The sequence below is a fragment of the Heptranchias perlo genome, chromosome 15 (assembly GCF_035084215.1).
Source record: "Heptranchias perlo isolate sHepPer1 chromosome 15, sHepPer1.hap1, whole genome shotgun sequence".
Lineage (NCBI taxonomy): Eukaryota > Metazoa > Chordata > Chondrichthyes > Hexanchiformes > Hexanchidae > Heptranchias > Heptranchias perlo.
Window position 1 is genome coordinate 58,792,257 of NC_090339.1, and position 17,514 is coordinate 58,809,770.

The following is a 17,514-nucleotide window of genomic DNA, read 5'->3' on the forward strand; positions in this document are numbered from 1 at the left end:
ATTGAGTATATTCAAGACTGAAATCAATAGATTTTTGGACTCTAAGGGAATCAAGGGATATGGGGATAGGGTGGAAAAGTGGAGTTGAGGTAGAAGATCAGCCATGATCTTATTGAATGGCGGAGCAGGCTCGAGGGGCCATACGGCCTAATCCTGCTCCTACTTCTTATGTTCTTAATAAAGTCTTTCCCCCATCCCCTCTGCACCCCTTTCTTTCCCAAGTCCCTCGTGCCCCCCCTCCGCCCCAGTCCCTCGTGCCCCCTCCCCGGCCCCAGTCCCTCGTGCCCCCCCCGCCCCAGTCCCTCGTGCCCCCCCCTCCCCCCGGCCCCAGTCCCTCGGCGCCCCCTTCTTTACACAAGGCTGCAAGACACAGCTTCACCGTAGCAGCACAACTTGGCATCGCACCGTCCTCATGTATACAGTTCAGGTCATCCCATTATAGGGAGATTCACTATATATTTATTGAAACATCAGTTTGACTCCTTCATGGTGGCCAGTAGTAGATTTATCGCCAGTGATACCAAGGGGAAAAAAAGAGATCTAGCTCAAAGCTGCTGTCCTTGCTCTTTGAGACTATCGGTAATATTGAAGAGTGCAAATGTCTGCTGATCGCTCTTTACACACTGCCAGCTACCATCGAGTTACATCGAAACTACAGGGCAGAGACAGGCCATTTGGACCAACTGGTCCATGCCGGTGTTTATGCTCCACACGAGCTCCCTCCCTCCCTACTTCATCTCACTCGATCAGGATACCCTTCGACTCCTTTCTCCCTCATGTGTTTATCTAGCTTCCCCTTAAATGCATCTAAGTTATCTGCCTCAACTATTCCTTGTGGTAGCGAGTTCCACATTCTCAGCACTCTCTGGGTAAAGAAGTTTCTCCTGAATTCCCTATTGGATTTATGAGCGATTATTTTGTATTTATGGCCTCTTGTTTTGGACTCTCCCACGGGTGGAAACGTCTTCTCTGCGTCTACCCTATCAAACCCTTTCATTATCTTAAAGGCCTCTATCAGGTCACCCCTCAGCCTTCTCTTTTCTGGAGAAAGGACCCTCAGCCTGTTAAGGACATCCTCTCAGTTCTGGTATCATCCTTGTGAATGGTTTTTGTAGCTTCCCCAATGCCTCTATATCCTTTCTATAGTGTGCGAAGGGTAACCCCTCCCCTGGATTGTGAAGTATTTGGTTTTTTTTGGGCCTTTCCCAAATTAACTGAGGGACAGGGGATAATTTATCAATGGATTACGCAAATCAAGCCTTGACGCATGGAAATTATATCAATTAGAACATATACGTTTCCTATAACTCAAAAATTGTAAATCATGTCTTTTGCACAACTAAAACTACGCTGCAATTAGGGATAACAAATGAGGTATGCTAATTACGCCTAATTTAAAATGTAAATTGAATTTATTGCAAAATAGCTTTCTGCTCTTTGAACATCTGTACGGCTCGATTTCATTAATACCAAAAGTTGGGAGTTTATAGTTAAAGCCACTTGACCTAACCCTGGAGGAGAATTCCTATACTTTAATTAAAAGACTAGCTGACATCCCATGATGTTGTTCCTGGGAAGTCAGGGAGCACAGTGGTGAGGCATCCTTTAAGACCACTGCTAAGGGGCCATAAATATAAGATAGTCACTAATAAATCCAATAAGGAACTCAGGAGAAACTTCTTTACTCAGAGAGTGGTGAGAATGTGGAACTCGCTACCACAAGGAGTAGTTGAGGCGAATAGCATAGTTGCATTTAAGGGGAAGCTAGATAAACACATGAGGGAGAAAGAAATAGAAGGATATGCTGGTAGGGTGAGATGAAGTAGGGAGGGAGGAGGCTCGTGTGGAGCATAAACACCGGCATAGACCAGTTGGGTCGGATAGCCTGTTTCTGTGCAGTATGTAGTACTATGTAAGGTCTCCTCGGAGGTAAGGGGGAGAAGTGGTCTTAATAAACACATCCTCAAGTTAACTGAAAGCTAATTGCTGTTGAAGGTTTCTCACACTTCCTGAATGGTCAGCAGTAGCGTAACCATTTTGAATTTTTGCTGTTTCAAGAATCAGTTTAGAATCTTGAGGGCCATTATTAGGCAGAACCCCCTTGTCTTTCTGGAGACCACAAAAGGCTTGGTGTATAAACCTGTTCTATCCTATCCAGGGTGAACTCTTTCTATCACACCTAATCCTAATAGTTTTTCTATCTTAACTGACAATGCTACAATCATGGTAGGATTCCATTATTTGTCGTTTGGAGGATACTCCAAATGTCCCAAAGTGCTTCACAGCCAATGAAGTACTATCGAAGTGTAGTGACTGTTGTAATGTAGGAAAGGCAGCAGCCAATTTGCACACAGCAAGATCCCACAAACAGCGATGAGATAATGGCCAGATTATCTGTTTTAGTGATGTTGGTTGAGGGACCAGGATTGGCCATATTGGCCAGGACACCAGGGAGAGCCCTCCTGCTTTTCTTTGACTAGTACCACGGGATAGTTTACATCCACCTGAGAGGGCAGATGGGGCTTTGGTTTAACGCCTCATCTGAAAGACGGCACACCCGACAGTGCAGCACTCCCTCAATGCTGCACTGGGAGGGTCAGCCTGGATTATGGGCTCAAGTCTCTGGAGTAGGGCTTCAACTCACGACCTTCTGACTTAGATGCGAGGGTGCTACCCGCTGAGCCACAGCTTACAATTAAGTGAAGAAAAAAAGGTTTTTTTAGTGCTGCATTAGGCCCAGTATTTTACTGAGTACATATCAGTTTGTAAAACAGCAAGAACCTGCTTTGGCTCTGTGTTTCACAGCAGTTTGGTGTACCACAGTATTGCTATTTATCTAAGAATGTTACCTCCAGTACAACAGGCCAACGACATCAAGACAGACGGTTGGAATGTTTGCAGCACGGGATTAAAAAAAAGCAATTTCAAATTCAATTGACTTATTTACCATTTTAATATTTCAAAACCTAAATGGTTTTAAATGTAGTATTTTTTTCTTCCCAGAGCATTTCCAAACATGGTGGGGTCATGTTGCTTTGACCTTTGCAGTCACACATTCAGCAGACACACAGTAATGCTTCCCTCTTCTTGCGCATCCCTGATTTTTTCACTCCACCATTGGCGGCCGTGCCTTCAGCTGCCTAGGCCCTAAGCTCTGGAATTCCCTCCCTAAACCTTTACGCCTCTCTACCTCTCTCTCCTCCTCTAAGACGCTCCTTAAAACCTACGTCTTTGACCCTGTCCCAATATCTCCTTACGTGGCTCGGTGTCGAGTTTTGTTTGATTACGCTCCTGTGAAGCGCCTTGGGACGTTTTAGGCGCTATATAAATGCAAGTTGTTGTTGTTGCCAGGATCAAACTGTATTTAGCAGACACAATTCCTGGTCACAAAAGTCCTGTTCAGCTGAAACGCTAGTGTGCGTTTCTGAACAAATTAAAATATTCAACAATATGTGCTTGTGACGCTGTTCTGTTAGCCGCTAACAGGAGGTGGGTTTCTGTGAGGCTTTCTGAGTCCAGACAGACTGTGAAGCACCTCCTACCCCTAGGGGTTGCCAACCCTCCAGGATTGCCCTGGAGTCTCCAGGAATTGAAGATTAATCTCCTGGACACTGCTGTGAGCAAAAACCCAGGAAAAAAAATCATAAGGGCATGAAAACAATGTTGAGTTTTTATCAATTTCTTTGAGCATTTTCATTTATTCGTTATAGAAATATTGGAGACGGAGGAAAATGGAACTGTTTCACTGGGCAGGGGCGTTTGGAGGCAGAAGGTCATGTGATGAAACCTCCAGGGATATGTTGGTAACCCTACCTGCTCCCCACCCAACTCTTCCCGCCCTCCCAAACCCTTCCCCCCCAACCACCCCCCCCCGCGACCCAGTGCACAGCCGGTGTGGGAGGGTCACACACATCACCGCCAAAAATTGGGCAAAACTCACCTCGTCAACGCAGGTGACTTTGAACATCGGCCGAGGAAGGTTCAAACACGCAAGCCATGAGACTTAGGGGGCTGTTAACCCTCCCACACCATTCTGAAATGTTTTGTTAAAAATCTGGCAACAAGTCTCAGTCTGCATGTCTTTCTTGTTTCAATTTGGCTGAATTCCAGGACTTTTGCTGTGAGAACCCTATGCTACATTAAGCAGAGGCAGGGAGGGGATAGATACAAATCAAGCAACCTGAATATGTATCTGATTGAATTCAGTGCCGCCTTGCAAAGGTATTAGAGCTGTGACTGTACTCCAAGTGGTTATGGACTTCAAAAGCTAACAGCTGGAGTGGCAAACACATCTGCAGTGTTGTGCTTTCAACGTGCTGTTTTTATCGGTCTTTAGCTCAGAAGTTGTCACGACAAGGAACATGCTGTTCATTGCTAGGAAAAACAATCTGCTCTTCTCAGTGATGTCCTTGTGTTTTCCTCCAGCTGGCTCCTGCTAGTCTGCACCGACACAAGACTGGCTCTGAGTGCCGGAAGCAGTGTAACGAGTATGAAATTCCATGAAAGAAACCCGATTCCAGTCAGGAATTTCTGAGGTACCCAACAGCATGTGTTATCTGGCTTACAAAAAAAAATCAACACAGCAGGAACGAAAGCTAATTAATACAACTGTGACATGTTCCGAAAGCCCCAAGCATCTCCCTCCCATGTACTGTAATTGCTTCAAAATAAAACACAGGCGTCTGTTCATAAAATACTTAAGATATATATATATATCTCTATATATAGGACACATTCATTTAGGCAGCTATTTAAGATGTACTCTTAGTCATTCTTGATGACTAAATGCTGTGTTGCTTGGATACAGTTATTTTACATCACCTCTTCCCACAACTGTCTACACGACTGGCAGGTCTGCGTGATTGACTGTGGACACGTTACTCGGTTTTCAATGACGTCTGTGCAATCATTTGAAATGCACAACATGTACTCCCACACTGCTCTTGCAAGCCCTGCTGTATGCCTGCACCAAAAAGCAATCGCCAATACTGCACCCGAGGTATTTTTAACCTGATTTTAATGTGACGCTTAGACTGAGTTGAGTCTCGAAGGGTGGATTGATAAGGGCTTGCTTTCGGTTTTGAAGTACAAGAGGTTTTACAATTATTAAGGCCTGGAAATAACATTATTTGCCACATATTTTCCTAGGCCTAATATTCCAAATAAGTGTCTTCAGCACTTACAAACTTGTTTTGTGCTAATTCATCTGATTTACTCTCACCATATTATATTCAAAGTTTACCATTATCCTAGTTGTCTTTATATTCATTACAAAATGCCCTACACCCTTACTTTATCACTGCAAGGCTCACAAGCAGGACCATAGGTAATGTGTGGAGGTGACACTCATCAGAGAAAAATAAGCACTGTACTACAGTGAGTGATCTTTCCTTTCTCACTTTTCATCTTTTGCATATACCGTGGGGCACCAATTACAGATGCCCTTAAGGAGGTCAGAGCTTCAGCTCCTGCTTCCCCTTGCCAACTCTGGACTCAAAGGGCCTGCATTAGGCTTTAACTAGAAGGCCAATTAGCCAAAGACTGAGTCCTGTGAGCTGAGTAACTACAGCCTGCAATATTTTGAGATGAATATGACTGCACACGACTGTCTTGCAGATTCTCTCAAAGACCGTGAAGCTGCCCTGGCAGAACGAGCACAGAATTGCACCTAAAGGGGAATCTGCCGAACTCACTGCAACATTTGAAGTATTTCATTACCCATTTTGAAAATTTATCATCTCAGAAGGTGACCCAAACTAAGTTCCTTATCAGGCACAAACAATTGGTTGATGGATTTCAATAGTCCACATTGTCCTGCAAATATCTGCATAATTATACAGACATTACTCTTGGTGATATTATTGGACAAGTGTTGAACACGTTTGCCCATTAAAATAGCGGACAGAGGAATAACATTCACCCACTAATAGCGGCAACAGTAATTTCTATAGACCGGAAGACCTCCCGTGCCACTGCTCATAATGGGGTATAAATTCATCTTGGGCCCTTAGTGTAAAATGGGCTGTAGCGAATCGGCTGCCCGTTTTACCCTGGAGTCAACGGGAAAGGAAATCGGGCGGAGAGCTAAACGAGCCGTCAATTCGCTATCGCCCGTTTTGCGCCACTGCCCAGTGAGTCTGAGGATAGGCTAAAGTGGGACGAGTAAAGTATGACAAGAAATGTGATATGCATTGGAAGGGTGTGCGATACCCAAGGCTTTTAATATATTAATATACGGAACTGATACATATGAACTGTTTTCCACAACTGTTCTGAAACTGATGTATTTAAATATTATTTTTTCCAGGGTATCGACATTTTAAATTATTTTTCAACAATTTAAATAGAGAATTATTCACTTAGGTACAATGGAGTAAGTCATTCGGCCCACCAAGCCTGCTCTGACACTTTTATTAGCCAAGGCAGCTCTGTCTTCAATGCCAATTCCCCATCGTTTCTCCATATTGTTTAACGACCTTAATAAAGGTGTCCTGAAGTGTCACCAGTCAGGGTTGGACCGTGTTGCCGATGTGTTTAGGGATGTGGCCAACCTATCTTCATTTTCATTCGAAGAGTTAGATCACGTTGATTGCCTTACACGACAGCATCATGCCCAGGGACTGTGAATTAAAGTCCATTAGTTTTTTGCAGGGTTGCATACGATTTGCACGTCGATGGAATAATGGGTTCATTTCTGATCTAGTGATTACGGTGTAGAGCTTCACACCCCCGTTGTACAAAGCTCTGCGTCGGGAGAGCCACATTAGAAAACTTAGACCAACAGGCCTTCCTATTAAGATTTGCCATAGCATTGTTGCTAGGAACATAATTGACTTATGCATACAGTAAGGTGATGCCCTGTATCGTGAGGAAGCCACCAATTTGCTATTACTGCTGAAAGCTACATTGCTTTGTAGGTGATGAAGCAAGACTTCAGTTTGCTCCTTAACGGGGCACTACATGGCAAAGCAGCCGACTCCTGAGATGTCTTCTATGGCAGATGAGTTGAGGGCATTGATGAATTTCACTACCATTGGTAGAGCAGTGTATTGGTGGACTGTCTCTCCATGTATTCTCAGACTAATGGCTCACTTCAGTCACAACCGTTCTTCTGATTCTGAGTCTACTCATTTAATGCTCTTCCATCATGGCCAGGTACCTGACTCTGTTACTAAGAGGAATACCAAAACTGAGAGGTTACACCTATCAGGAAAGATTGCACAGGTTGGGGATCTTTTCTCCAGAAGAGAGAAGACTGAGGGGTGACCTGATAGAGATCTTAGAAAATTTTGAAGGGGTTTGATATGGTAGATGTAGAGAAGATGTTTTCACTTGTGGGGGAGATCAGAACTAGCGGTCATAAATATAAAACAGTTACTTAATAAATCCAATAAGGAAATCAGAAGGAACCTCTTTATTCAGGGAGTAGTTGGAACGTGGAACTTGCTACCACATGCAGTAGTTGAGGTGAATAGCATAGATGCAATTAAGGGGAAACTAGATTAGTGCATGAGGGAGAAAGAACATAAGAAATAGAAGCAGGCCATATGGCTCCTTGAGCCTGCTCTGCCATTCAATAAGATCATGGCTGATCTTCGACCTCAACTCCACTTTCCCACCCGATACCAATATCCCTTGATTCCCTTAGAGTTCAAAAATCTATTGATCTGAGTCTTGAATATACTCAATGACTGAACATCCACAGCACTCTGGAGTAGAGAATTCCAAATATTCTCAACCGTCTGAGTGAAGAAATTTCTCCTCACCTCAGTCCTAAATGGCCGGTCCCTTACCTTGAGACTATGTCCCTGGTTCTAGACACTCCAGCCAAGTGAAACATCCTCTCAGCATCTACCCTATTATGACCTCTTAGAAACTTATATGTTTCAATGAGATCACCTCTCATTCTTCTAAACTCCAGAGAGTATAGGCACATTCTACTCAATCTTTCCTCATAGTACAATCCTCTCAGCCCAGGAATCAATCTAGTGAACATTCGTTGCGCTGCCTCGAAGGCAAATATATCGTTCCATAGGTAAGGAGACCAAAATTGTACACAGTTCTCCAGGTGTGGTCTCGCCAAAGCCCTGTACAATTGCAGCAAGACTTCCTTACTCTTGTACTCCAACCCCCTTGCAATAAAGGCCAACATACCATTTGCCTTCCTAATTGTATGCTGCACTTGCATGTTAACTTCCTGTGTTCTGCGTACAAGGGCACCCAAATCCCTCTGCACACCAACATTTAATAGTTTCTCCCCAAGTAAAAACTATTCTGTTTTTCTATTTTTCCTATCAAAGTGAATAACCTCACATTTCCCTGCATTATACTCCATCTGCTACCTTCTTGTCCCCTCACTTAACCTGTCTATATCCCTTTGCAGACTCTTTGCGCCCTCCTCGCAGCTTACTCTCCCACCCTAGCTTTGTATTGTCAGCAAACTTGGATACATTAACTCGGTCCCTTCATCTAAGTCATTAATATAGATTGTAAATAGCTGAGGCCCAAGCACTGATCCCTGCTACCCAACTAGTTACAACCTGCCAACCTGAAAATTACCCATTTATTCCTACTCTCTGTTTTCTGTCTGTTAACCAATCCTCTATCCATTCTAATATATTACCCTCCATCCCATGAGCTCTAATCTTTTGTAATAACCTTTTGTGTGGCACCTTATTGAATGCCTTTTGAAAATCCAAATATACTACATCCACTGGTCCCCCCTTATCTACCCTGCTAGTTACACCCTCAAAAAACTCTAATAGATTTGTCAAACACGATTTCCCTTTCATATAACCGTGTTGACTCTGCCTAATCATATTATGATTTTCTAAGTGCCCTGTTACTATGTCCTTAATAATATATTCTAGCATTTTCCCTACTACTGATGTCAGGCCAACTGGCCTATAGTTCCCTGTTTTTTCTCTCCCCCTTTCTTGAATAGCGGGGTTACATTTGCTGCCTTCCAATCCACGGGGACTGCTTTAGAATCTAAGGAATTCTGAAAGATCAAAACTAATGCATCCACTATCTCTGCAGTCACCTCTTTTAAAACCCTAGGATGTAGGCCATCAGGTCCAGGGGATTTGTTGGCTTTTAGTCCCATTAGTTTTTCTTTACATACTTTTTTTTTACTAGTCTTAATCACTTTAAGTTCCTCCCTCTCATTAGACCCTTGGTTCCCCAATATTTCCAGTCTGCTTTTTGTGTCTTCTACTGTTTAGACAGATATAAAATATTTGTTTAATGTCTTTGCCATTTCTTCATTCCCCATTATAATTTCTCCTGTGTCTGCCTCTAAAGGACCCACGTTTACTTTCGCTAATCTCTTCCTTTTTATATACTTGTAGAAGCTCTTACAATCTGTTTTTATATTTGTTGCTGGTTTACTCTCATATTCAACTTTCTCCCTCTTTATCAATGTCTTGGTCATCCTTTGCTGATTTCTAAAACCCTCCCAATCCTCAAGCTTACTACTCTTTTTGGAAACACTGTAAGCATCTTCTTTTAATCTAATACTATCCTTAACTTCTCTAGTTAGCCACAGTTGGATCACTTTTCCTGTAGTGTTTTTATTTGTTAGTAATTATCAATTATTTCTTTAAATGTTCACCATTGCTTATTTACCGTCATATCTTTTAATCCAATTTCCCAATCTACCTTAGCCAACTCGCCCCTCATACCTACGTAATTGGCTTTGTTTAAATTTAAGACCCTAGTTTCGGACGTAACTACATCATTCTCAAACTCAATATGAAATTCTATCATATTATGATCACTCTTCCCCAGAGGATCCTTTATTATTAGTTTACTAATTAATCCTGTCTCATTACTCAATACTAGATCTAAAATAGACTGCTCCCCAGATGGTTCTGCGACATATTGTTCTAGAAAACTGTCTCGAATGCATTCCATGAACTCGTCCTCCAAATGACTTTTGCCAATTTGGTTTGTTCAGTCTATATGAAGATTAAAGTCCCCCACGATTATTGCATTACCCTTGTTACTTGCTCCTCTAATTTCTTGATTTATACTCTGTCCAACACTATAATTACTGTTAAGGGGCCTATAAACCCCCACCAGTGTTTTCTGCCCCTTGTTATTTCTTAGCTTCACCCACACTGAATCTACTTCCTGATTTTCTGAACTGAGGTCCTTTCTCACTCCGGCCTTTACCTCATTCTTTATGATCAGGGCTAAACCCCCCACCACCACCACCCTGCACCCCTCCTTTTCCATTTTGCCTACCTTTTCTAACAGTCAAATACCTTGGAATATTTAGTATTTAGTTCCCACCCTTGGTCATCCTGCAACCACGTCTCAGTAATGGCTACTTGCCCATTTATCTCTATTTGTGTCATTAATTCAATCTTGTTACGAATGCTTCATGCATTCAGATGCAGCACCTGTAATTTTAACTTTTTACTATTTTTCCCTGATATGACCTTAGTCACTAATGTCCTATTACCTTTGTTAAATTCTCTGTCCCTTCCTGACACACTCTGCTTGTTTTTACCCAAATCGCTACTCTGCTCTACAGCCTTGGCTTTTCTCTTTAGACTGATAAATTTACTAATACCTGAACCCTCCCCCCCGCCTTTTTAGTTTAAAGCCCTATCTAGTGCCCTAGTTATTCGATTCTCCAGGACGCTGGTCCCAGCCCGGTTTAAGTGGAGCCCGTCCCTACGGAACAGCTCCCCCTTTCCCCAGTACTGGTGCCAGTGCCCCATGAATTAAAACCCCTGCTTCCTATACCACTCTTTCAGCCACGCATTAAACCATCTAATCTATTTGTCCCTACGCCAGTTTCCATGTGGCTCAGGTAGTAATCCAGAGATTATTTCCTTTGAGCTTCTGCTTTTTAATTTGGATCCTAGTTCCTACGTGGACCACGACAATTGGATCCTCCCCCTCATGCTCCAAGTTCTTTTGCAGCCGCGAGGAGATATCCTTAACCCTGGTATCGAGTAGGCAACACAGCCTTCGGGACTCCCGGTCGCGGCTGCAGAGAACACTATCTATCCCCCTGACTATACTATCCCCTAGCACTACCACATGCCTATTTACTCCCCCCACTTGAATGGCCTCCTGTACCACAGTGCCAGGAATAGAAGGATGTGCTGATAGAGTTAGATGAAATAGGGTAGGAGGAGGCTCATGTGGAGCATCAATACCGGCATTGACCTGTTGGGCCGAATGGCCTGTACATTCTATGTAGTTCTATGTAACGCCTAATGTGAGTCCTGCATCCCCTAAGCTCTCTATGCTCCTGGGCTGCTTTCTATTCCTCCTCCTCTTCTGCACCCCAAGGCAACAGCTACTAGACCCAGGCTCTCAGGCAGGAAGCTCCTCAATATTATTTACTTCTGTCACTCCCGTGGTAACAGTTCAAAACTTTCCCGTCCGTTAAGCTCATTAATGCCGACTCCAACCTAGACCAAAATATTCGTTTCCCAATTGTCCTCCACAGCTGTGCAATTCGGTTCGTGTTTCTGATGATTGGCATTTAGCAAAAGCCGTAATAAGTCAAATTGTTCTTTTTTCCTTAATTTTCCCTGATGTTGAAGGTGTGGGGAATTTGAGGGCAGTGCTAAAAATGGACAAAACCGTCCATTGGTCCTTTTTTATTTGCATTGCATCATTGTTACGGTGTCAGCCATGGCTCAGTTGGGAGCAATGTTGCCTCTGAATCAGAAGGTTGTGTTCAGGTCCCACTTCAGAGATTTGAGCACAAAATCTAGGCTGACGCTCCCAGTGCAGTACTGAGGGAGTGCAGCACTGTCGGAGGTGCCGCCTTTCAGATGAGACGTTTAAACCAAGGCCCCCGTCTGCCCTCTCAGGTTGATGTAAAAGATCCCATGGCTCTATTTTGAAGAAGACCAGGGGAGTTCTCCCTGGTGTCCCGGCCAATATTTATCCCTCAGCCAACATCACTAAAATTAATCACTAAAATCTGGTCATTATCACATTGCTGTTTGTGGGATCTTGCCGTGCACAAATTGACTGCCGCGTTTCCAACATTACAACGGTGACTACAGTTCAAAAATACATGTACTTCATTGGCTGTAAATGCTTTGGGACATCCTGAGGTCTTGAAAGGCGCTATATAAAGTCAAGCCTTTCTTTTTTATCAACTCAAAGAGTTAACTGCCTGAGTATTATACTCCGAGTGCAGTACGTGATGAGAGAGGATCTTAACAACACTGCACCACCAATCGTGTGGTGCCAGATAGTCTCAGGTCTAACAACCCAATCAGCTTCATTGCCCTTTCATTCATGTCGTGCTGTCAATACCTGCGTTCAGTGTGCCTGTCACAGAGTGGTAAATCAAAAGCTACAGTTATTTTTAAAACATGAGAACATAAGAAATAGGAGCAGAAGTAGGGCGTATGGCCCCTCGAGCCTGCTCCGCCATTCAATAAGATCGTGGCTGATCTTCGATCTCAACTCCACTTTCCCGCCCGATACCCACATCCCTTGATTCCCTTAGAGTCCGAAAATCTGTCGATCTCAGCCTTGAATATATTCAACGACTCAGCATCCACAGCCCTCTGGGGTAGAGAATTCCAAAGATTCACCACCCTCTGAGTGAAGAAATTCCTCCTCATCTCAGTCCTAAATGGCTGACCCCTTATCCTGAGACTAAGCCCCCTAGTTCTAGACCCTCCAGACAGGGGAAACAGCCTCTCAGCACTAACCCTATCAAGCCCTCTCAGAATCTTATATGTTTCAATGAGATCACCTCTCATTCTTCTAAACTCCACAGAGTATAGGCCCATTCTACTCAATCTCTACAAAATGTAATCCAAGCACCATACAATCTTAAGAACAATAACTAGCCACCAGTGAATTCAATCTCAGACCTGCACAGGCATTCAGAAACTGCCCAGGCTCTGCTTTTGACTCGAATTAAGTAATGAATTCTGCTCTGTCTCAGAACAAAAGCATAGCTGGCAACCATTTATTTTGCCTGTGCCTATCAATATATAGGCTTTCAATTTAGGGCTGATTCCCCAGATTGCAGCCCCCACACACCCCTCCCCCCCCCACCCCGACCTTAGACAAGGAGCATGTTCACAGGGGGGACGCACACCTTGAGTTTACATCCATTGGAACTGACAGATGGAAAATAAGATGCAGCAGGCCCGCGACTTCTCGACCAGCGGTCCCTGCGCACGCCGATGATTCGGCCCTTGTACAGATTGTCCGAGCACTCTGTCCTCTGCTGATAAAAGGGAAATCTAATGCTTGGATCCAAATACACAGAATTTCGTGGAATTTTCAGGGCCGAAACAGATCATTCGGCCCAACTGGTTTACGCCGGTGTTTATGCTCCAAACTCCCTCCCTACTTCATCTCACCCTATCACCATATCCTTCTATTCCTTTCTCCCTCATGTACTTATCTAGCTTCCCCTTAAAGGTATAGATGCTATTTGCCTCAACTACTCCATGTGGTAGCAAGTTCCACATTCTAACCACTCTCTGGGTAAAGAAGTTTCTCCTGAATTCCATATTGGATTCATTAGTGACCATCCTCGTTTGATGGCCGCTAGTTTTGGACTCCCCCACAAGGGGAAACATTTTCTCTACGTCCACCCTATCAAACCCTTTCATAATTTTAAAGGCCCCCATTAGGTCACCCCTCAACCTTCTCTTTTCTACAGGAAAGCACCCCAGCCTGTTCGGTCTTTCCTGATAGTCTTTCCAAATAATATTACACAGCCAGTTTTAAAACCACCTGAGTCAAGGTGAATAGACCTCCTTTGAGATTGTTGCATTCCCATTTTTCATCTCTTGCACCATCGCTCACCAGTCTCAATAATTTCTCTCTGTAGAGGCAGAGTGTAATAGTCCAGCTGTTCATACAGTCCCCTGTCTGTCCTCAATATAAAAATATCCATCGGTAAAATACTTGCTGAGTCTAATGGCTCATTCTGCTGCAGCCTCACCATAACCAAATTATGTTTGCTGGGAATTCATCTGCCTAGTAAAATAGAAGTACTCAGGAATACTTAAGGGACAAAAACACTTAAGCAATTCAAAATCAGAACCTGCAACTCTAGGCTGAAATGAGACAGGGTTTTCTGAGTTTTTTAAAAAAAATCATCTTAAAAGACAAACCATAATTGTAGCTTGCTTCAAATTATCCAATGAGGTTAACCATTCTACAATGTGTCATCGCGTTAAGAATAAATAGCATTTGGTCAAAAATAACTTGTATTCCACTGACGTTTGCTATAAAGGAAATCCCCACAACAGTTTGAGAGAGCGGAACAGTGACACTAAATAAAGACACAGGGATTACGTCGTGGGATGCTGGCAACTGAAATGTTTGTCTCAAATTCCTCTCTCAGCTAGTTTACTGGGAGCATTAACCCGAAAGAGATTAACATAGTGGAGATAGTGGAGAGAGGAATTTCACACAAACCCATTAAGCATTTGCAGGTCAAAATTCCGAAGCATCATTTCGGGGCCTTAGAAATCAAAATTGTAAAAAAATATATTAATTTGTGAAGCGAGAGCTGGAGTGAGGAAAACTCACTGCTGTTATCTAGTAAATCCTACAGAATTTCTGATATCTTTTGGCACTGGTGTCTTTAAATGCATGGGCTGAAGGTTGTACCATTGGGAGACTCTGAAAATGCAATAGGATCTTATCACTAAAGACTTTCCGTCATCTCCGACTTTCGTCTTGCAACAATCGCCTGGCTCTTAGCGTTTCTTTCTTTCTGCCTAGAATTTTATTTTGAACTGACATTGCTTCACTGACAAGCCTACCCACTGCCACCTACTGCAAGACGTGTCTTGACAGGAAAGCGTAAAGGATTACAAACTTGATGATAGGTGTAAGAACCACTAGAAAGGGATGCTGTTTAAAGAAAATGGCAGTGCAGAGAACAGTTGGCAGTGTTTAGCAGCGTAGCATACATGGGCTGGGTTATGTATCGCTTAGGGAAGTGCTGGTGTTTCTTTTGATTGTCTTCTGGAGCAGCCTGTCCCTGCTTCCATTCAACTTCCTGTTGATTTTGACTAGCAAGAGATTTTCCCCATGGACTTTTACGAGTGGTTTTTCATCTGAACAATGCCCTAAATTGCTGGGAGTGGGGGTGGGGGACACACGCGTGAAATTGGTCTTCAGCAGTAGTATAAAACAGGCAATAGCAAATCGGCTGCCCATTTTGGACCCCGCTTGACTTTCTTCACCATTCACTTCAATGCAAAAGAAAATTGGGCCAGAGTATAAAATGGGCTGTCGATTCGCTAGCACCCTTTCCTGCTAATGCCCAACACCAATTCCATCCTTGGGGTCTATTTTCTCATCTGATGCAGCTAAGTCTTATTTTTCTGACAGGTGCTCAAGTTTGAGGGGAAGTTGGCGGGGAGGGCGTCAGGTGGTTTGTGATTAAATAGTTTGGAACAAAATCTCCTAAAGTTTTGCAACGTTGAGTTTTGAAAATCCATCTGTTGCCAGTACTAAAATAAAAAGGGAAAATAATGCTGCAAGTCTGACAGCATCCAATAGCATGAAAGAGAGGCTACTGCTTTCAGGTTGGAACTTTTGTCTCAATGGTCTTCACCCAAAAGAAGGCACTTCTGACAGAATCATAGAATCATAGAATCATAGAAGTTTACAACATGGAAACAGGCCCTTCAGCCCAACATGTCCATGGCGCCCAGTTTATACCACTAAGCTAGTCCCAATTGCCTGCACTTGGCCCATATCCCTCTATACCCATCTTACCCATGTAACTGTCCAAATGCTTTTTAAAAGACAAAATTGTACCCGCCTCTACTACTGCCTCTGGCAGCTCGTTCCAGATAGAAGTGCTCGTTCCAGACAGTTCCCTCAGTACTGCACTGGAGTGTCATACTAGACAACTAGGCTGGCACCTTATTATTAACCTATCCCAATGCTGATGGGCCTGCATTGTATTTGTATTTTAATTCAGTTTTCTGACATTTGCACGTTCTTTTCTAAATCAATGCCAGCACTCGTTCAGTTTGCACGTTAGACTGAGACTGAGTTGCTATGTTCTATTGTGACCCCCATTACTCGCTGCTATAGTTATTGGTACATTATTGCTTATTAGAAATTAATGTGTAATTTCACAATATCTATTAGGGCACGTTCAGAGTCTGGTTCCGCAGCATAGCTTCACTGGGGGGGAGTGTGAGTCAGAGGTCGGGCATTTGGCACCAATTCTCCAACCCATCCCTTCTAGCAAGGTTCTATTCCAGTGGCGTAGCCTAACTGAATCTGCCCTGTTGCTTCGTGATATGAGAACATAAGAACATAAGAAATAGAAGCAGGAGTAGGCCATACGGCCCCTCAAGCCTGCTCTGCCATTCAATCAGATCATGGCTCATGAGAGATTCCAACTCAGGTAAAAGACTGCAAATCAGTCGTGAACTATGCAAAACTCTATCGTTATAAACTGTGAACAGGATTCATATTTATAGGCACATTCATTTGTGATTGGCGGTTAAATTCAAGATAATAATCCATCATCTGTTTTCTGTTTGATGTGTGGCCAAGAACAAATTCATAAATTTTGGGTGCACTCTGTACTTTCCAAAAAAACACAAGAAAAGAGTGAAATCTTTGTTCTCAGATCACAAGATGATTATGGCTGAGGCATGCCAATCAGCCCATCTAAACTCATCCATCCAGAGGGATCCTAAAATCCCCCCATTGTAGCATCCAATTGATTCTTAAAGATATTCCAGGCTACTCACTTCCACTATCTGGAAGTCTATTCCATACTTTGATTAGTCTTTGTGTGCGAAAGAACTCCCTGATATCAGTCCTAAATTTACCTTGAAGCAGTATGTCCTCTTGTTCTACTCTGCTAATTTGATTTAAAGTAATATTCTGGATTTACCTTTTCCAGTCCCTTAGCTATCATATATTCTACAGTTTTGGCTATGTAGTTAGAATCATAGAATCATACAGCACTGAAGGAGGCTATTCGGCCCGTCGTGCCTGTGCTGGCTCTTTGAAAGAGCTAGCCAATTAGTCCTATTCTCCTGTTCTTTCACCATTGCTTTGCAAAAATTTTTCCTTTTCAGGTATATGTCCAATTCCCTTTTGAAAGTTATTATTGAATCTGCTTCTACCGCCCTTTCAACAGTGCATTCCAGATCATAACAACTCGCTGCGTAAAAAAATGTCTCCTCACCTCCCCCCGGGTTCTTTTGCCAATTATCTTAAAAACATCTATTGGCTTTGTTAATTGTTGCTCTACGCTGATTGGACACGTTAAACGTCAAGGTTACAAAGACTCCTTAAGCTTCATCCTTGGCTATTTCAACACCATTCATGGAGTGTTGTTGTCTCACTTATCTTTTTCTTCCTATGTATATGCTACAGATTGACATATCAATTGGAGTTCGTAAATTATTTTACCTGATATAGAGCTTCCTTGGAGTACAGGTTGCTCAGTAACAAACACAAAAGCATATTGAGACACAGTTTAGGTGTGTTACGAAACAATAATAAATTCAGATCCCA

The 17,514-nt window shown here is 43.1% G+C and overlaps 1 protein-coding gene across 5 annotated transcripts in view; it reads right to left on the reverse strand.

The window, feature by feature from the left end:
- aff2 (AF4/FMR2 family, member 2) overlaps positions 1 to 17,514 on the reverse strand; it is a 384,792-nt gene that overhangs the window by 165,991 nt on the left and 201,287 nt on the right. The window lies entirely within an intron of this gene.